The sequence below is a fragment of the Brassica oleracea genome, chromosome C2 (assembly GCF_000695525.1).
Source record: "Brassica oleracea var. oleracea cultivar TO1000 chromosome C2, BOL, whole genome shotgun sequence".
Classification (NCBI taxonomy): Eukaryota; Viridiplantae; Streptophyta; class Magnoliopsida; order Brassicales; family Brassicaceae; genus Brassica; species Brassica oleracea.
This window is the reverse complement of record NC_027749.1, coordinates 23,482,481-23,504,417: the sequence shown is the minus strand read 5'-3', so window position 1 is coordinate 23,504,417 and position 21,937 is coordinate 23,482,481. Positions and strand designations below refer to the sequence as shown.

The 21,937-nt window shown below is 33.6% G+C and overlaps 2 long non-coding RNA genes and 1 pseudogene across 4 annotated transcripts; all 3 read right to left on the bottom strand.

The window, feature by feature from the left end:
- Positions 1-7,313: 7,313 nt before the first annotated feature.
- On the bottom strand, positions 7,314-8,559 carry LOC106325738. Its single transcript, XR_001267042.1, has 6 exons — positions 8,426-8,559; positions 8,122-8,264; positions 7,817-8,035; positions 7,704-7,728; positions 7,515-7,594; positions 7,314-7,405 (listed from the first exon to the last, which is right to left on the bottom strand). It is a non-coding gene; the product is annotated as an uncharacterized LOC106325738 (long non-coding RNA).
- Positions 8,560-8,662: 103 nt separating this feature from the next.
- LOC106325737 lies at positions 8,663-10,997 on the bottom strand. 3 transcript variants are annotated; one of them, XR_001267040.1, is made up of 3 exons: positions 10,450-10,969; positions 10,188-10,354; positions 8,663-8,852 (listed from the first exon to the last, which is right to left on the bottom strand). It is a non-coding gene; the product is annotated as an uncharacterized LOC106325737 (long non-coding RNA). The 3 variants fall into 3 exon arrangements; XR_001267041.1 differs by lacking the exon at positions 8,663-8,852 and having other exon boundaries at positions 10,039-10,354; positions 10,450-10,736; positions 10,801-10,969; XR_001267039.1 differs by lacking the exon at positions 8,663-8,852 and having other exon boundaries at positions 9,998-10,354; positions 10,450-10,997.
- Positions 10,998-19,045: 8,048 nt separating this feature from the next.
- LOC106323766 overlaps positions 19,046-21,937 on the bottom strand; it is an 18,164-nt pseudogene continuing 15,272 nt past the window's right edge.

Sequence of the window (21,937 nt, the reverse complement as noted above, 5' to 3'; positions counted from 1 at the left end):
TAAGATCCTTCTTTTTGTTCTCTTTTGAATCCCGATCGAAACGCTTTTTGTTTCGTCTCAATCGGACTTTCTGTTGAGATTTTACGACGAAAATAAGTAAGACTCGTCTGAACTCCTTCGCTTGCTCCCACTCGCCCTTACCTCCATCTTTGTGTTCTCCTTCCATCTCGATAAACGTCTTTTGTTTCATCTCGATTGGAGTTACCATTGAAACTTTGCGATAAAAAAAACCCGCAAAGACTTGTTTTTTCGCATGGATTCAGATTAATCATATAAAACGGCAACAGTTAACTTAACACCTTATCCGCTTCAACTATACGATTATGTTGAACGTTTTTATAAAAATTGACGTCATATCTAAGGAGAAGATAACAGTCAAGTTCGGAAGATAAATGTCAAGTTTCAAAGGATAAACACCAATGTCGAAAATGGCGAACATACACGAGAAGAGGAAGGGGAAATAAGCAAGCAAAACTGAGAAGAGACAAAACTGCATCTCCTAGAACACTACGGTATGTCCGAATTTTTTCAAGATCAAACTTAGAATTTTCGTAGGAAGGGACTAAGCAACAAAATGCTTTTGAAACTGCCATAGAATTTTAGGGAACTGAAAAACTAGGTGGGTAATCTAGCGAACTAATTCTTAGGCGATTTTTCCTGTCTCCATATATCGTTTCATAACTGTTCAGCCAGATCTTGCAAACCGATCTAAACTGTCCAAAAATCGAGAAACGATTGCCACGCATATCGAACTCGCTTCCTAAAGAGAGAGAAAACTAGAGACACGAACGTCGTCTTAAAACCGATTCGTTTCTAGCAATTTTCTTAAAACCAATATATTCCAAGTCGTCAACCTGGAAACAACCAAATCACAGTCCCAATGTCGTCTTTAAATCGTCCCGGATTATCGATCATTCCAAACCTCGGAAGAAGAAACGTACACAACCCTTCAAAGTATCGGTTCAACTGTTTTCTTTTGTAAAAAAAGGGAGTAGGTACGTATACTATACTTGTATACTCCCAAACTTCAAAAACCTTTGCAAATCGTCAAGAAAACGCTTTCGTCAAAGCAAATCGTCCCAAGTAGGCAAACGACAATCTAAAATTTGTCTAAACACTAGCAACATATCCAGACGATCATGAACATAATCTCAAAGACTATACAACATTTCTTGTCGCAATCATGCGTATAGAAAACCTGTACCAATATCAAACTGAAACTCGACAATTAGCCAAAGTCTTGAAGCCCTTTCCGGCTTTATAAAGCCAGTTTCGTATAAAAATTTCTACAAGAAATCTTCAAGCACCAAAGCATTTCTTTCAGTTTCCGTTGAACAAGGTGAGTCACGGAAAAGCATCGAAAACGTTGGCGATGAAGCAAACTCGAGAATAAATGTAGCATCGAGCACATTAAAGGGAACACTTTCTTCCCAATTGTTGGCTAGATCTACCTCTTGTTGACCAATTAGTTCCAGAAACGAATGTGCCATGAGAATCCTCTCAAAAAACCTATGAAAAACGTTCTGCGACTAGATCGTAATGAAATAATCTTCGGTAACACTCCATGAGTAACCCAAGCAACTTTCACCTAAGATCGAAATCACATCAGAAACGTTTCTCGTAAAACCTGCAGAAACAATGCTACTTTGACATATGTATACATATCACCGGTTTACAACCTTCGTAAAACCGGTCCCCATTACTTACGCGAAAAATCCTTCGTACAATCAGACCAAGTCTTACGAAGAAACTTTCTAAAGTTAACATAACATGTTTTATGAAGAAGTATGTTTTGTATAGCAAAGACAAACCTCCATGCTGCTAGCTGGCTATGGCCTTTCTTTTCCCTCGGTCACATCCGAGAAGACAGTCATCCCGCCGCTGACCCCACACTGGATATGTAGCAAACCTCTTGGGCTTCGTCTTCCTCGGACAAAAACGAATCGATTTTCATAAGACTATAGGTAACATTATACGAAAGATTCATCGTATAACTGAAACCTGGAGCGGAGAATTGTTTTCTATGACTATCGACCATATTAACACGGATAACCCCGACAAAATTGGCCTATCAATCTCGACAAGCGCTCTTTGGCCCTCGGTCAATTACGCCTTCCAGTAAAAATCCGAACCATAGTTCGATATCCCCTTTAAAGACAATCGTAAACTAACATGAACTTAAGGACTATGGTCTAATGCCTGACCTACAACATCCTTTGCTGTCTGAGCGAACACATCCTTCACGCCAACCCAAATTATTTGAGAAACCATCGCTTCATCACTTAACGGCTAAACGACTATCCGCGATTTGTCTAAAAAAGTCATGTGACTATCAAGAAAATAATTATCGTATAACCCATAGTCGAAAATCATATGATAAATTTTTCGTAACAAAACTCAGTCCTAACTACCAAACAGTTAACGGAAAACTTAAACTTGTCGACAATCGACCAAGTTCAATACGTTCCACCAATAACTTAATAGTCCGCTGTGTTTTACTCGTAAAATGCGGCATGTAAGGAAAACTCGTAACAGAGCTCCTAGAGCTGTACGAAACATCCTCAAATATACACGAAAGAAATTTCGGAAGGCCAACACCTCACAAAGCATAGTATAGGAGGATGCCTCTTTCCGGGGACAAAATTACGCAACCCCTCGGTCCTAACTCCTCGATCGCAAATCAAATCCAAACAGGATCATCAATTTTGGCTGCGAACATCCATAGACAAACCAAAATGTTTCTCAAACGCAAGGTTAAGACTAAACCCTTGCAAAACCGCATAACATGTTCAAGCCCGCGAACATTTCGAGCACGAAACGCGGCATTCGAAAAAGAAACCAATCTTCAGCATTGCGAGACGTCGCAGACACTTGAAGAAACATTTTTCGACAAAAATACCTATGTCGATAAAAACACCATCTTGGAGGACCAAACAATCATACGCACTAACACCCTCTTAAAACACGTATCCTTCGCGAAGATTCAAAAACGGTAATATCTACCAATAAGTTTGTTGCTGATCACAACAAACTCTTAACAGTCCTAAACAGACTTAGCCATCTCGTAGAGATAGCTCTCATACACCCGACACAAGGGTAATAGCGCTATAAAAGAAATCCAAAATTTTGGTCAGCACTTCCAGGAGACTTAGAAATTTTCCTTGGAGAGATGCTCGGTTCCAACCATACAAGTCGTATATGCCGAGAACCTATCGCGGACTTTAAATCGGTATGGAATCAGGTTGAAACTGTAACGGGATACGTAAGCCGAATTAGTCATCGCACCCCCTAAAATCAGAAGTAAGCCTAGGTCTTGCCCTAAACCCAGTGCACTGGTCTCTATCATCTCTAGGCATGATATCAAAAGATACAAGATCCCAAAATATGTCTCTTCGCTTGTATTCCAATGTTCATGAAATTCTGAAAAGCAAAATTTTTGTACGTTCTCATCTAAAACGAACAGTGAATATAACGATCTACAAAGAGTTAGATATGAGATGACAACTCATACTCTTCCTTCTTCAATCGAACGAATACAAACATGTTCTTAAAACGCGAAACACAATTTATTAAAAAAAAAAAAAAAGTCGCAAAGCGGCTGGGATTCAAAGCCGCACGCTTTCAGTCCCGAAAGCATAAATACGGCCACACTTCGCCAAAGCAAACAGCCAACAAAGGTAGTTTCAAGGCCGACAAATGTCCGATATAAAATGCCATCAACAACAACATGCCTGATAATCTCTACATGACACATAACTAAACCGTAAATGTCTCAATGGAAAACAAATCGTAAGCATCTTAACTCCAAGACGAACTACGAAAGGCTTGATCCCTTCGACAAGGGTAGGTAGGCAGCCATCATAAGGCGCAGCCCCAATAAAAAAAACTTTTCTTTATATGCATAAGTTTTTCTTCGTCAATGTTTGTATACGAATCTTAGGATACGAACTTCGTCCAACATGCCTATCTTGCCTAACTTGCCTAACCGCACGCTAGAATCTTATCAACGATCCACGATTCTAACGGGCTGGGGGGGGTAACTGTTGGGATCAAAAACGGTCACGACGAAATAACATCCAAATCTCCGTAAAAATCAGCATGAACATTTTTCACAAAAGTTATACTTCGTAAAAAGATTCTATACGAAGATCCTCGCGGTAAAATCTTGTTCAAATCTCAAATCGAACCAAATACCGATTGTCCAAGGGAATGGACACGTAATCAATCCGACCACGGGCAACCTCGAGTATGGCAATCGGACCACAGACAAGCCAAGCTCGGTCGCTACGTAGCGACCGAGCTCAAGCCAAAGCTGGGTCGCTACGTAGCGACCGAGCTCGAGCCAAAGCTGGGTCGCTACGTAGCGACCGAGCACGCATACGGCTCGGTCACTACGTAGCGACAAAGCACGCACACGCCGGTTCGGTCGCTACGTAGCGACCGAGCACGCATACGGCTCGGTCACTACGTAGCGACAAAGCACGCACACGCCTCGGTCGCTACGTAGCGACCGAGCTCGATCTAAATCTCGGTTGCTACGTAGCAACCGAGCTCGAGCCAAAGCTCGGTCGTTACGTATCGACCGAGCTTGTACACGGCTTGGTCGTTACGTAGCGATCGGGCTCTCCATGCATTCTCGTATACTTTTTAAATGTTATCTCTTGTAGACCGTGGCTAAATCATTCTATGTTTCCCGTCACGCGAAGTCATCAGTCAAACTTTACGATAAAAACCGCGGAAAATTTGCTTTTATCGAAGAAACCGTAATAAACGTTTTGAGCCAAAGACGGTCCAAAGAGACCTAAGACGAAGCTCGAAGCCCACTTACGATTTCTTAACCAAAAGCCCATAAGCCGTATGACGGTTTATGCTTTGTTCGTAAGGCAAGATAAATGTCAAGTTTCCGCGGATAAATGTGAAGTTTCCGAAGATAATCACGAAGATCGGAAAAAACGGAATATCTCCATTTTTAAGCTTAAGCTATGACGGCTTAAAGGCAGAAGGGGAAAAGCGTAAACCGACCTAGGAGCAAGTATATAAGGAGTCCTAGGCGAGAGGCACCAGGGATAACTTTTTAGACTTAGAATTCTCTGCACTTAGAAACTTTAGGCTTTATTTTCGACAAGTTCGGTTTCTATGACTGGCACTCAATCACTAGACGAACTCGCCCAGGCAGTTCGATCTCTTGTCTAGCTCTATCAATTGAACTACGTTCGGCTTGATCCTAGAAAAGGATACGTAGGCAGCCTTTAACAAGGTTCAGTCCGAAATCAATCAAAAACTCGCATGTCTCTTTTTTTTCTTTTGTTATCGAGCTGCGACTCAACTAGGTTTGAACTTTTAGGCCGCTAGAACTTGGTAACTCGCTGATAGCCTTTGTGGCCAAAGCTTTTATGATCTCTTGTAATGATCGCAACGCTCTCACGCGGATTCGAAATAAGATCTACTGTTTTCTCTAAATTCATTTGTTATCTCTTGTAATAATTAAAAATTTATCAAATAAGTATATATCATCGTTGGCTCTCGCATCCGGGACCTCTGGAAAATTAGGGTTTTTCTAGTTTCCTAATTTAAACGTAAATCGACAGTGCGAATTTCGGTTCCCACATTAGTGATCATGAGTCTTAAATAAAATTAAATTTAACATTTCTAACGATCTCAAAGACTGGATAGTATATTACATTTGTTTATCACAAATTTATACATAAGTTTTCATGCTCATTCTAGATATATAAAAAAATTTCCTAAAAATCTTGAAGGTTATGTTTTAAATCAAAAGAAAAGAAAAAACTTTTTTATAATTGTTAGATTGATTAGAAATAATTTTGTGATCATAAGAGTTAAATCAAATAAATCATAATATCTCTAACGATCTTAAAGACATGATATTATATTCTACTAGGACCAGCCCGTCCTACGGGCGGAATAAAAATTTAAAAACAATTTAAAAAGTTAGAATGAATGTTTAATATAAATTTGTATCATATAAAAATATATATATTAGTTAAATATTGTACATGTTAATGTATTTGAATACTAAATAGACTATGAAGCTACCAATATTTGCTTTGATTAGGGATATTTGCTTGCTTTGATTACTGTTAAATGAACTATGTAAATTAAATTGGTTGGTAAGGTGTTAGTACAAAACTATATGTCATGTCTTGGGATTTTTGCTCTTATACCATCTTTTTTTGCAAAAAAACTCTTATACCATATTTCTTTTGAGGTTGGGACGTTCGTCGGGTTTAGTTGTACGTGGTTGTTGTTTTGATTAAGTTATTTAAAGTAGTTTTCTTTTCATGGTTATATACATGCAGATTTCCTTTTTCTTTATTTGGCCAAATATTGAAAATTATAAATATACCCTACCACTAAAAATATTTCTATGTATATATAATTTTTACAAAAATATTATTCAATGTTTATTCCGCCTTGATTAGGAAAATAAGTTGAATATATCTTAGACCACAAATCATAAATATTTTCAGTCTTATACATTTTGTTCTTCAAGTTATTGTTACTTTTATTTCCTTTTATACATTTCTCTTAGTATTTATGTATGCATCCATAATATTTTTTAAAAAGGATTTTTCATTAACTAATGTATTTATTGTAGTTTTAAATATATTATAGTTTTCGTGCACTTGATTAAATTTTTTTGGCGTTGGTGGTATTTGAAGTGGTTGAGAACCTGAATGGATATTTACTTTCATAAAGTTTTTGGTGTATGTTTAAAAATAAAAATTTGTAAAGGCTTTTAAATCATATGATATTCAACACATTACTTTTAAATGTTTATATACTTAAAATTATGACGTAAGTAATTGCAAATTTGCTGAACTCATAGATTCGTTGCTACTTTATAAATTATCGCAGGATGAGGTACATAGGGTAAAGATTGCTTTGATGATAATATAACGTCCATATCGTAATGTGTGTTTTTTTTATCTACTATGTATTAAGAAATAATTAACACATTCAATAATATTAAAGAGTAAAAAGCTCTGTCAATTGTTCATAGTATAAGCCTAAAGTTAAACTCAAGCCCAACCAAAAAAATAAAACCCAGAACACGGACACGTGTCGGCCTGTCAGAGAATGACTTTCCACGTGGCATCACAAGAGGGTCACCAACATATTTTTATATATATAGATTTGTTTGCCACAAATTTACTCATAAGTTTTCATAATCAATCTAGTTATTATAAAATCCTCCCTAAAAATCTTGAAAACTTAAGTTTGGTTTCTATATTTTTCAAAAAAAATAATATTTAACATAAATAATCAAACCAAAAAAAAAACATGTTTAGGGAAAGAAAAAAAAACGAAAAATAAAAATTTAAGTAAAAGGTAAAAGAGAAGACCTAATGCAATTTCGATCAAAGCAAGCATCCTCTACAATCTGAAAAAAAAAGAATCGGATTACAAAAGCCACCACCAATGCAATTTCGAACCAAACCTATATAAACTTTGAAGCGGCAACACAGTGATCGGATCACAAGAACACATACCTACGAGAACCATGAAGACGTAGCGTGGAAAAGACGCATTGCAGAGAGATCAATCAACACTTTTCACCCCGTATCGTTCGCTTTGAAAAAAAAAAAAATGACGAAACGTAAGGTGAATTATTATGGCTGAAAAATATGTTATAGTTAAAGACATGTTGAGATTGGTAAGCATTTTGTCGTGGACGTTACAGAAGTCATTGGATGGAGTCGGATCCTGCAAATTGAAACAGTAATAAATAGTATTAAGTGAAAACAGCTAACGGCATTATATAATAAAGGGAAGGCTGAAACTAAACGCACACCCTGTATTTTCCTTGCTCTCTACGCTTCGTGATGATGGTTCACGTTTCAAGCTAGACCTAGACACTCTCGCTTATCGAGCTGTTTTTGTGATCTCGTCTTCGTGTTTATCACTAATCTCCATTTCCTCCTCTTTCCCATATGTAGACGGGATTTTCCATGACGGTGAACCAACTAGGCCGTGGAAGTCAGTCAGCGCTCCATGCAGAGTCGCTTTGACCCTGCAAGCAATGCCACTAGAACATTATGAAGCAATCACTGCCAACAAAAAGGAATTCGCGAGTTTAGTTTTGTGGTTCCGTTTTACCTCAATGCTGTTGACTTCATCAATCTGTGATGACTTATGCTGATTCAGAGAATGAAGAAGAGACGCCAAGGGACTTTCTTCTTAAAAGGTTGATCCGACTCGTTCTCCTTTCTAGCCAGCACAAGTTTCAAACTAGCAGCAATCTGAAAGCAATTTAACAACGTTTAATGATTTTGTACAATAATGGTAGGTATGTATGTACTCAGATAATAATGTGGCAAAAGCATAATGGATAGAAGCAACTAAACAATCGATCTCTAAATCATGTCAACACAAACTAACATAGTGACCAGTCCAGTAGTACCTGAAGGAGAGACAGCAGTGTTGTTTGGCTGAGACTTGACAAGTAGAAGCAACCATTTGAACACGAGTCTTTCTCCTGATCACACAATGACTTTTAGGCTGATGATGTATTCCTTCAAGATTGGTATCAAACTGCACGGATCCTAATTAATAAACCGGAACAATCCGGTAAGAAAAAGCATTAGCAGGGATCAAAACCTTTTAAAACGAAAATTCTAGAAAAAGCTTCGGACCAGAAGAGGGATCGGATCGTCTCTCTAAGAATCGCTTATACGCCTCTGCACTTTTGTATGTGTTCGATCGATCTCGCCATTTCTTTGAGAAATATTGAATATAGAGAGGCGACTATTAGAGATACGTGGGCCGTAAGATGTATATCTTACGGACCAAGATTGTGAAGCCCGTGAAACTCATGAAGACCATCAAGACTAAAAAGAAAAACTTGAAGAATAAGTTAATCTCAAGATATTCTAGCATATTTACATTAAGTGTTTAGGAAAGTTAGCATTATATAGTGTTAACATTATGTTAATGTTACCACTATATATATGCATATTGTATTCTCTTATCAAACACAACACAATAATATATCATATTCTATTATACTTTACAGATATGATTTAGAGTAAGTCAACCAAAAGAGCGGGGAGATTTTCTAGCGCCATTCAGAAGATCATGAGAGCATGATTAATGGAGAGTTCTTAAGGTGAAGTTCTTAGCTTTTTTAGTTAAAAGTTAAAAAAAGGTTTTTTATATTCCGCTAAGAACCCCACCCTAAGAACCCCATTAATCATGCTCTCACCCAACGCAACGGGGAGGAGATAATAATTCTGTAGAAGAAGATCTTTTATTTCATTTGACCCTGGGGATATATATATATATATATATATATGATCACTTTGGTTTCAACGGTCACACGATTAAAAGTTTAAAGAGTGGTTTATAGTTTGACATACTTTAAGCTCTAAACATAACACTTTAAGTTATTTTGTACATGAAGTGGACTTTGAGCTTGTGGTGTGTATTTTTAAGTCGAAATTACTCCAAAAGACAAGTGGGCTTGTGACTAAAGGTGGTTATTTGGTTAGGGTCAGACGACTTATGAGGGGACTCATGTGGAAGATTAGTTTTGGAGCCAGGTGATGTGTGGTCAGATATAGATGTGTTGGTGTCAGTGTTTACGTGGATACTAAAAAGGTTAAGTGAAGAAATTATGTGGTCAGGTGTCTCTCCTAGAGGACAAAGCTTAGGGTCAGGCCTAGTGTGGTCAGATACAGAGAGGATATGTGGTTAGAGGTTATTAAGTAAAGGTCATCGTGGAGACTGGAGAGCAGAAGGGATTTGTGGACAGCAGGTTGTTGAAACGGTGCCGTATCTTCATATCCTTGTACCTTGTTGTGCATGGCCATCGATATCACTCCCTGTCTCGCAAGCCTCTTCTAAATTCATGAACCTTGCTTCGTTTCTCACCGAGTCAAACTTGGAGCCATTGGTATCACCATCGTTTTCAGCAAAGAGAGTTGGAGGAGGTGTGGCTGATTTTAAGAGAACAAGTGAGGGAGATTGTAAAAAGAGTGCGGCGGTAATTTTCTCCGATGTTGAATTTTAGGTGTGTTTACGTACAATGGTTTTGATGTAAATTACAAAGAATAGAGTACATGGAAAGTTCAAAGTATGTATAAGTGTAAAAGAAGTTAAAAGCTGATCAAACTAAGAGGTAAAATTTACGATTGGATCAAACTGCGTGTTGGGAATGGACTTACATGCCGCTTCTGGACAGACAATTGGTCATCCTTTGGCTGTCTAGAACAATACTTTTTCCCAGGATTCAAACTTTTCTCTTAGGATTCCAGCGGCTGCTACGCTCTCCTCTCTTCAACAGGATGGGAACTGGCTCTTGCCTCATGCTCGGTCTGAGAGACAATTGAACCTGCAGGCATATCTCACAATTGAAGGCGCAGATTCTACAAGGTACTCAACAAAGTGCAATCTATTCTCGTTTATATGGAGAAGGTGAAGCTGTACCTTGGGATCAGATTGTATGGATAGCAGGTGGAATTCCTAAGCAATCGTTCCTCTGCTGGCTTTTTGTTCTCAACCGCTGCCCAACAAGAGACAGGCTTCTACGATGGGGTCTTCAAACACCTCCGACCTGTTTGCTTTGTAATTTGGCACCTCAATTCTTTTCGTGCACCTACGCCTGGGAATTGTGGCTATCTCAATCAAGGAGGAGTGGTTTGGATCCCCAGCGGAACTGGGATGCTGTAACAACTCAATTGCAGGCGTTCAGTAGTCGATCCTGGAGGGGTAGACTAATACTACTAAGTTGGCAAAGCTGTATCTATTGGATTTGGCAAGAAAGGAATGGGCGCTTACATCGCAACGCTTTCCGATCTGTTGAAGGAGTAGACAAACTCATCGATCGACAGATAAAGCATCGCTTCCTCAGTTACCGGGAGACAAACCCACGTTTAGCTTCAAGAATGATGCAGAAGTGGACTGCATGAAGCTCTCTCCGTTTCATCGCCATCCTCGCTTTCATCGCAAAGACTCTTCGATTCCATCAACTTTTCTTTTCTCTTACTGGATTCTATTGGGTCTTTCTAATTGGGTCTCTCCATTGGGCTCTTTTATGTATTTTGTTTTGAGTCTCTAACTGGTTTGGCAAACCATAAAACACTTCTCTTTGGGCTTGTAAGGTTTTTCTTTCTTCTACATTTAATATAAAAGTTTGTTCAAAAAAAAAAGAAGTTAAAAGCTATATTACGTGGAAGCAAAAGTGTATAAGCAAAATTTTCAAAAAAATTAGGAAGTGAATATGTGTTGGAAGCGTATCCATATATAAGAATTTTTTAAATATCTAGATCTAAAAAAATTATGATTTAAATTTAAAATAAAGCATTTATTCATTTATAATAATTTTGAAATGATTTTATATTAAAACTGTGAAAATACACATAAATTAAAAATAAATAATTATATTAATTATTTTTAATATTTTATAATTAATTGACATAATATATTTGTAATATGATTTATCTTTAATAAAAACTTAATGCATAAAGATAATTTTTAGTATTAATTTTAGTATTTGTATATTTATATTATCTCTATTTAACACTATTAAATTTGGATTTTATATAAATTAAAAACTATAATTTTATATTTTTATTGATATAAGAAATTATATTTTTTTTTAAGAACAGAAGCCTGATTCCAAAACGGAATCGTAATCTTCCAACGTGTTTTTAAATATAATATTTTAGAAGCGTTTTGGAAGCGAGATTCCGTAAGGTTCCACAAGGTTCTGATTTCGATTCCGGTTCCGAATCGGGAATCGGACGTCCGAATTTGACGTAGGTTAAAAGTATGTCTATGTGTAATATTTTCAAGTTTAAAACTTTTAAACAACTGTCACATATTTTAATTGTAACAACTTTATTTGGCGGTCCAGTTTGTTTTTTGTACCGTTGGACCAATCTATTTTTTCCTTTTTCACTTTGATTTTTTTCCTGTTGGATCAATCAATTTCACGTTGTAATTGCTTCTCAATATATGATATTGTAGTTTATGGATAGTTGTTACCTCATGTGCATGAGACTAAATAAAACAATAACTAAGCTAACATCTTCGCCTTATGTATATAATATTTTTAATCTATTATTATTTATTTTATGTTTTATGTATTATAAAATAACAAAATAATAAATATATATTAAATAATTTAAAATCAAACTATTATGTATATAATTAAGTAGGTGTGAACACATAAACAAAACAATAACTCTTGTTTAATTACATTTATTAATAACAATCACTTTTTTTCTATTTTATATTGTATATAATTATATTTAAATGATATTAATATACATAATATATTTAAATGTGGGCTCTGATTCCATCAAATCTAAATACTTTCCCTACACAATCGGTTTATACTAATATAGATTATCTGTTTTGGAGAGTTCCGCAACCAGGGGATAACCACTAGTTTCCATGGATTCAATGATATATTTGGAAATGGCGGAACAACAAAGTATTCAGTAACATAGACATTGACCCACGGGTTATTATTGCTTTACCATAAACAGAATCAACCCTATGGTATGAGGCACAAGACAAAATGTCCCAAGATCCAGTTCAACATCGAGCGGTCCGGACAGAAACAACACCACATATATCAGGTCGTTGGTGCTTCACGGATGGATCATGAGAAGAAAAGAAAAAAAATTCATGTCTTTGATGGTATAACACTTTGGAAAGTTTTGATGGACTAATGGGGCGACGAATACGCGAGCTAGCCTTTCTACCCTTCATTCGGAAATTGAATCCCTTATTTTGGTAGCTGAATGTATGAGGAGTTTACGGCACTTTCATGTAACGTTTGCAACAAATTGTTCTCAATTGATCTCAATTGGTGAAGATGGTTTCAAAATCTGAAGAATGACATGTGATTGGCATCATATTTGGAAGATATCAAGCGTTTAAAAGAGAGTTTCAATTACTCGGATCTCCTCCATGTACCAAGACCACAAAACAAAAAAGCGGTCAGCCTGGCACGAAGTGTTCAGATTCGACCGTCGTTCATCGTTCACATGGATACAGAGCCCCAGTTTGGTTAGCAGAGTCTTAGTTGAGTCTGTAATTTTGATGACAATTTTTTTTAAACCATTGATATTAGAATTTTCAAAGTGAGACTTTTAATAGTTTTAATAATTTATAATCCTTTTTAAAATTCAATGAAAATTTTGAAATTAAAATTTTAAGTTCTCAATACTTTCAATGAAAATTTCGAAACTAAAATATTATGTATTTTTATATGTTATATAGTTTAACTTAAACAAAAGATATATATGTATATATATATATATATATATATATATTAATCTTACAATCTATTAAATGATACTTTCTACTTGTATAGTTTTATGTTCATTTGTATTTTGTTATAACAAAAAAATAAACAATTCATCACAAAGTTTTTGATGTCAAAACTTTTAATAGTTTTAGTAATTTATAGCCGTTTTTAAAAATTCAAAATATAACATATACGAAAAAAGCTAATTTTTTTATTATATGATTAATGCGATTGTTTAATTTATTTTATAATATAAAATTTAAAAAATGGTATAAGATACCCAAATTGTATCTTTATTATTTAAAATAATTAATTGTCATATATATTTTAATCACATTAGGTAATTCTGTAGTTTATATTTAAAGAAAGAAGAAATATTTTTTTACATTAATATTAATTTTATGGTTATTTTAATGAGAACTATAATATATATTTAGATTGACCAATCTATTTTTCTAAATAATATAAGAATCATTATGGTGATGACAAGTGACATATCTCAAATGTTGTAATATTTTTTAAATAATATATAAAGGATTCTTATGTCAATTTATACAGATATCAGTGTATTTATATTATCAAATTTCAAATCCTAAATAGAGTATTTTGCAAATTATCAGCATTAATAGGGTATTTTGCAAATAATATCATTAAAATTAGATAAATATGTGTGTTGAGATAAACATGTGAATTATGACTTGTTTTGACTTTATCATGAAGTTTATATAGATTTTCCTTTATTTTATTTTCTTCACCTTATATAAACAAGTCACGTTGTTAAAAAAGAAAAGCAAGTCACGTTTGTCTCTACAAAATTTTCATCTTCTCTACCGGAGCAAAGTAAGTTCTAGCTAATATAATGTATTCGGATATGTGTTTTTTTTTTATTTTGAATATGAAAAAAAATTGCACTGATTATTATTCATCGGTTTGTTCTTCTTTTTTCACGTGTCATGAAAATCCAATAAATCTGTTTGAGCCAATAATTTGATTCGTGTATCTTACAATTTTTTTTAATTTATGTTGTTTATATAGAGATGGAGTACAAGATTCAAAAAAGGAAGTAATGGAAAAAGAAAGACAGAGGAAGAACAAACACATACCAATAGTTTAAAGTCACATAAAACAAATGGTGTTGCTTGCATTGAAGTCTTATTGAAATATTACTTTCATGTGTATATGAAAGAGTTGGAAGAAATTCTGAACAGTAGATTCACAAATAATTCCCTATCTCTAGCGATTTTCTTTTAAAATAATTTTAAAAAAAAATTGTTTAATAGGAATTGATAAATATTAAGATTGGACAATTTGATAAATTTATATATAGATAAGTGTATTTTTCAAAAAGCTTAAACAAAGGTGTATTTTTCAAATTATATTCTTATTGAAGTGCATTTATCCAAATTTTCCCTTATATTAATGCTTATGATAAAATAAGAGTCATCCTTTACAAATTCTATTGTGTGACACATTCTTAACTGTGATATACTAAATTTGATCTTATAAACTTGACAATGAAATAAATAAACCCACTATCATTCTCCAATTATTGTTATATATATGAACTATTATTATATAATAAAAATCTAACTATTTGGTTACAAAAAATATAATTATATATTAAAAAATAGCAACAATGACTTTAACCGTTCCAACTTTCAATTTGAGAGGCCAGTGAGAAAAAAAATACTCTTCTAATAATAGTATAGATTCTGAGCCCTTTTTATATAAAATTTTAAGTTTAATAGTTTTATTTTCACTATGCTAAATATTTTATGTAAAATTTTCCTTTATTATATGCATAATATACATTTTTGGGAACTCGAAACTTAGATTTTCTGGTGTTGAAACATCTCATGTAGAATTTTTTTTATTAATCTAAATAATTCATATTTTGAAGGATTCGGAACTTAGAGTTTCTAGTATACAAAAAATAATAAACTTTAGATTACTGGACTAAACTATCTTCAACACAGTAAGTCATGTTTGTTTATAACGACAAATAACAAATTCATGTGGCGGTTTGGTTGGATATAAACATGTAACGAACACGAAGTCTTGTCTAAAGAGACGAGACGTCAATGTGTCTTCCACTGCTTGAACATAAGCGTGACTGATCGTTTTGAAAACGATGTTTCTTGATTCTCTTGTGTATATAAACTGCGTGTGGATGATTCTCTCTGTGTCTCTGAAGATTCCAAGTTGTGACATTTGAGCCGTAGAATGGGATGATGAACATTAATGATAGAGACAACAATATAGATGGTCATGTACTTCCGCCCTTTTTGTTTGTGGCAGACACACTAATCTTGTTTGTATTTTTTCTTTTTTTTGAACTGAACTAATCTTGTTTATATTGTTATTCTTATTCTATCGTTACATTAATTTATTTCAAACTTTTGATCACTTGAGTTTAGAATAACTACATCTCATTTTTTTTTATATGGAGTAAATAATTTTTCCATTCATTATGGCTGCAATCGGAATAGAATGATGTATTCAATCAATTTCATAAAATATTTACTATTTAATTTGAATAAAATAGAATGACTACTTCATCAATTCTACTTCTACATAATAAAATAAATAAAAATTTCTAAAAATAGTTTACTATAATTTTGATGAGAAATGAATAAAAAGATTTTTTTGTTGAATAAGTTGATGAATAATTTGATTAATAATAGTTTTTTTTTTGTTTTCAATAAATTTGTACACATCTCAACAAATTTAAAAGAATTTGGTATGTTAAAGGATTATAATAAACATGTGATTATTCTAATTTTTTGGATATTTTCAGCATCAACCAATCTCTAATCTATTCTTTAAAACTTCTAATACATCAGATGGATCGATAGATTATAGGCTAATATTGTATCATAACATCACATTTATTTATGGGACGAAAACAGTGAAAAACGCATGCAAATTTAAGGAATTATCATTGGTATACTTTTAAGTGTTAGCAAAATCTTATTCTTTTCTTTTTTCGTTGTTGAAGCGTGCGATTGCAAACGTTGAAAAGACCTAAATTCTCTTATTGCTTTTTTGATTAAGTTACAGACGTGAATGAGGAAAACAAGCGGAGGAAGATAGAAATGAAGACATGTGCAAAGAAGTGGTAAATCTTGTTTTTTTGGGGTTATAGCTGTAATATTTTCACTAGTAAAAATGCATCGCATAGCCACTACAATACCGTGGCTATAGAGCGATAATTCGTGGCTATAAAAAAAAAGCCACGCTTTTAGATCATAAATTTATCGTGGCTATAGCCTATAGCCTCGTGGCTAAAAAACAACCATGGCTAAACGTGGCTAGTAACCACGGTTTTACCACGCTATATTTGTGGCTTAGGTAGCCACGATAATAACAGCTATTGGCGTGGCTATACTAAAAATAAAAACAAAAAAAAATAAACAGAAATAAAAACAAACAAATAATTTTTAGTAATTAATACTAAAACAAAAAATACACATTATTGTTATATATATACATAAGTACGTATATACATACAAATACACTACCGCCGCACTACGCTTCACCGGAGGCGCCATACTGTCACACCATCACTTCTCTTTTCCGTTTCATCATCTTCCCACACCACCACTTCTCCTTCCCTTCATCGTCAGATTCACCTTGTGCCTATAAACGCAAAGAGAGTCAAGAACAAATGAAACATTAAGCAAGAACTCAGCTTTTTGGCATCTAAGAACACAAAGAGGGTCAAGAAGAAAGATGAATACTTTATGAATCACAACTACCACATATACAAATTAAAGCATATAAAAAGACGATTAGATCGAAGTAAACGAGGAGAGAGAGGATTTGGTACCTCTTGAGATACTCGCGGAAGGAGTCGAGAGAAGTGAAGGGTCAGATTTGCATTGATCAATGAAGAATTTTACCGTCACACCGTCGTCTCCGTCATCCACGTTCTCCTTGAAGGTTCATCACTGCTCCTTCTCAGATCTATAAACAAAACAAAACATATCAACTAGAAATAGTGAAGGTGAAGCCAGAGAAGAGGAAGACAAAGAGAGGTCGACCGGTGGTGATGGTGAGGAGGTGAATACATGAGTCGATCGTTACAGAGAAAGAGATAGAATGAAAGAAGAAAGATCAGACGAAGGAGAGCGGAAAAGAGAAAAAAAGAAGAAGAAAGAAACACAAAAGGATTTTAATCTGGACCCTTCATAATTTTAATCTAATGGTTAAAATTATCAATCCACGCAACTCCTTCTTATTGGTTGAGAAAAGAGAGGTAAGGAGAAAAGAAAAATAAAGAAATAAAAAAATCTGTGTGTTTTATTTATGTTGTCCATTTCTATTGTTGTTTAGTTTTTATTAATGTGTATAATTTTTTTATAAAAAAGTTTATACTTTTAAAAACAGTGTATAATTCTTCATATACTTTGATAATTTATTTTATAAAAAAATGGCTAGCGTTTAGTGTTTAGAAAATGTATAGGGAATGATGGTTAAATATAAGATATATTGTTTAATGATTTAATATTATATTTTAATATAGAATTTGTAGTTTGAGAAATAGGATTTGAGTTTAAATGTTAAGGCTTAAATTTAAATGTTAAGATTAAATGTAAGAGTTTATGGTTATATGTAAGGTTTGAGTTTGAGATTTAGGGTTTGAAGTATGATATAGGATTTGAGTTTATATGATATATGGTTTGCCAAATAGTTTTGAAAAGTTAAGTTTATAGTTTTATATTTAAGATTTAGAGTTTAAGTTTAAAATGTTATAATTGGAATTTGTTTTTAAAACATAGGATTAAAGAATGTATAGTTTAAGGTTAAGATTAGGATTTTAAATGGAGCTTAAATATTTGAGATAAAAAAAAATGATTAAATTTTGAGGTTTAATTTAATAATGAAGTTTTATTATGAAAAAATTGTAGTCTTAATGTTTATGTTTAGGGTTTAGAGTTTAAAAATATGTTTAGGGATTAGGGTTTCAAATAGCCACGGAAAGTTCATGGCAACATTGTGGCTATTTTATAAAAGCCACGTTGAAACAGTGGCTATACCGTGGCTATGTACATAGACATGGAAATATTAGTGGCAATACTGTGGTTTGTTACCTAGTCACGAAAATCTTAGTGGCTGTTGTCGTGGCTACTTAGTTTTACTATGGCTAATTTGAAATCGTTGCTAGTCCGTAGCGAAACCATGGCGTTTTTTATATGGCCACGGTTTTAGAGTTGCACTACCGTGACTATGCGGTAGGTTTTTACTAGTGTTTTCACACTGAGTTAACTTATACGGGTGTTTTCTTCGCATCATTTTTTAGTTATGTGAATACACAATGCAAGTGTGTAAAACTATTCACATGATTTGAAAACTTAGGAGAACTTTTTTACCAACAAAAAAAAGGAGATCTTAATTAAGGAAACACATATATAGAACATGAAGATATGTAGCACAAAAGTGTGACTAGATAAAAGAAATAGATAAAATGATCATGATATTGGTGGAAATTATAATCCACTGATGAAAAAATTGGTGTTGTAGAGAAGACTATATAATTTAAATCATGGCAATAATATCAGTAGTTTAGTCATGTCGGAATATCTGTAATTGTATTAAGCTGGATTTTTCCAACTAATCTATGCATGCATGCCAAACAAAAGCAATTTTTTTTTATTTATTCAAAACAAAAGCAATTGCGATGAATAAAAACAAGAACAAGAAAATAGAAAAGTCAGTATGATAGGCTGTGGATGGAGGATTGTTCTCCGGTTCTCGGGGACATCACGTTCCAAGATTCAGGCTGACAGCGTAGTCAACCGGAGGAATGGTCTTGGCCGGTGAAGCGTGGCGGAGCTCTACTTCCTTACGCCGGTGTATTGACTGCATCATCCCGGTGGTTGGAGCTTCGTACCTCCAGATAGCTGCGATTAGAGAAACCGGAAACGACAACTGTTGCTAAGGTTCGCTTTTCATTCCGGATGATACTGTCCGGTTTTTGGCTATGGATCGAGACAGTGGTTGATGAAGAGTATGAGCCGAGGTCAGAATGAACTTTTGGTGTTGATGTGATTGGTACTTGGACTGAATTCTGATCATGAGGAGACCAATTGCTTGGTCGTTGAATCAGAATCCGGTTTAGGTCATAGTCTGTTTGTTTTATCACTGTTTTCGTATCCTGTGGTCTAACTAGGTAGTCAAGGGACTGTTTCTCTCGGGTCGTGGGAGGAACTCGTTTCATTGTGGTGAAAAATACACCGATGAATAGATTGGGTAGTGTAGGATCCGAGTCAGTGTTCCTATAGTGTTCCTATGCGTTACTAGATCCCATCGGTTGTATGTTGGGTTTAAAATCTCTTGAGGTTGTAATCCTGTATTCACATTTGGATAATGAAAAGTTGTTGTTGAGCCCAAAAAAAAAAAAAAAAATCAGTATATGTTTTGGATATTGAGAACGATCTCGCATCCAAAAAAGGCCAACCCACAAAATAGTTGCAGAACACCCAATGCCTGATAGGAAGGAGAAAAAAACACAACTTCTCCATATTTTATTGATTTAACTAACAGAACAAGTTTTTGTAGTAATCATTAGTAACAAACATAAAGAAAAGTTGACTTGAAATAGTATGGCCTCGTAGTATGGGTTTGAAATGTAACAAACGAATTAACTACAATACAATTCTAATAGTAATACCAAAAAAAAAAAAACACATATAGATATAAATGCATATGTAAAAAAAATTGTTATTATTAACTGTGGTTCCCTGTCACTATTTGAAGCCTATGTATGTAATTGTGGGACAATGTATAGGCTTTATTATTGTAAAAGCATGTGAATTTATTGGTCCTAAATAAACTTATTTGTGTTAAGTGTTTTTCTTTTTAATATTGGATAACATATTATATCATCATATAATTTTTAATTCTATTAGATATGATAATCAACTACCTGCAACATATACGATATTAATGTTCAATAAAACATATGTGATGTTGATGAACAGTTCCATGGGTAAAGATTCCATGATTAAGTTCTCTCCGAAACACTTGGATCGGCTGACGGGTTGTTCTGCATGTACAACATCCTTGATGGACAAGTTTTCTCCGCATCACACGACCATAACGAACGGCTCTGTCTACGGTACTTTGGAACTTCCGATAAGCGTCACATCCTACAATTTGCAAGATATTGCATAGTATAGGATTCGAACCCTAGATTTGGGTGTAAAAGTGTTTAAACTTTAACCAATAGGCTACGGTACTTCCACGATTATTTGTGTTAAGTGTTAACACTGTTAACTGATCTAAATAAATATATTATTGGTCATTTTCAAAGTTGAAAATTTTAGTAATTTTGGATCCATAATTTTGGAATTTTCACATTTATTTCTCAAAATTCTGTAGGTATATATACCGTTTGTAGTATTATAAATATATTTCCAATATTATAAGGACATTTATAGCAACTCTAAGAATGATTAACAAGTGTATTGAAGCTTCCACAAGTTTTTCAAAACTTTGAGATGTTTTGAGAAATTTATGTTTTTCATTATCTGAAATCAAATTTTTATATCGTAAAATCTAAATCTAAATTTTAATTATAAAATCATAAATTGTTATTTAAACTTCAGAGTTTATTTTTCAATGAGTTCCATGAAAGAATCTTTTTGCACTAAAATTTTGGAAGTTATAAATACTCCTTCTGAAAGTAAAATTTTCTAAAGTATTCACGCTTATTAAGAATTCAATAAATGTTTATAATTTAATTTTTCTTTTACTTTATTGTACACTTTCCAATAACTTTTCACCAATGAAATTTAATCAATTCAAATATTTTCATTTAATGTTTCTTAAAATTATAAAAAATACCTTAAACATATAGAAAATCTATCTTTGTGGAACAAATAAAAAATTTAAAACATCTTATTTTCCGGAACGGAGAGAGTATATCTTAAGAATCTCTCTAAAAAGAAATTCATAATTTAAAGGATCTAATCTATAAAATGTCACGGAAATTTAGGGGTTAAGACCAATATTCTATTGGACTTGGTCCAAATGGACCAAATCTGGATCTGTTCGCATATAAATAAACTGATATATATGCACTTGAAAAAGCGTAAAAATCATAAAAGAGAATAAAGATATTTGTTTGGAGAAAAAAATGATTTGACCAAAAAAAAAGAATAAAGATATTTGTTTGGAGAAAAAAATGTTCAACAATATTAAAGAAAATAAAATGTAATATTTTAGACATTCAAAGGAGATCATTTCACTCGGTTTATCTAATATAAAAACATACCGGTATGTTGATTAGTTGACAGACTCATTAGTTTGGCTCTGTCATTTAAAAAAACTAAGGTTGAAAACAATTCTGCTTTAGTTATTTCTTTTGCTAGAACTTAAAATCACTTCAGATTCCGATCCGACGGCAACGTGTAAACGCTTAGAGCTTGAATTATTTCTTTTGCAAGAACTTGAAAACAATTCTGCTTTAATATTTTTTTCGCCAGTTAGTTTACTTATTTTCGAAGATTGATACGTTTGGATCGCCATTGTCCGTAGTTTGTCGATTGCAATTGCATTATTCTTGTAACAAGAAAAAAAAAAGTTGTTTCTGTTAATAAACGTATTGAAATTATACGTTAGTGGTTTTTTTTTTTTTTTTTTTTTTTTTTT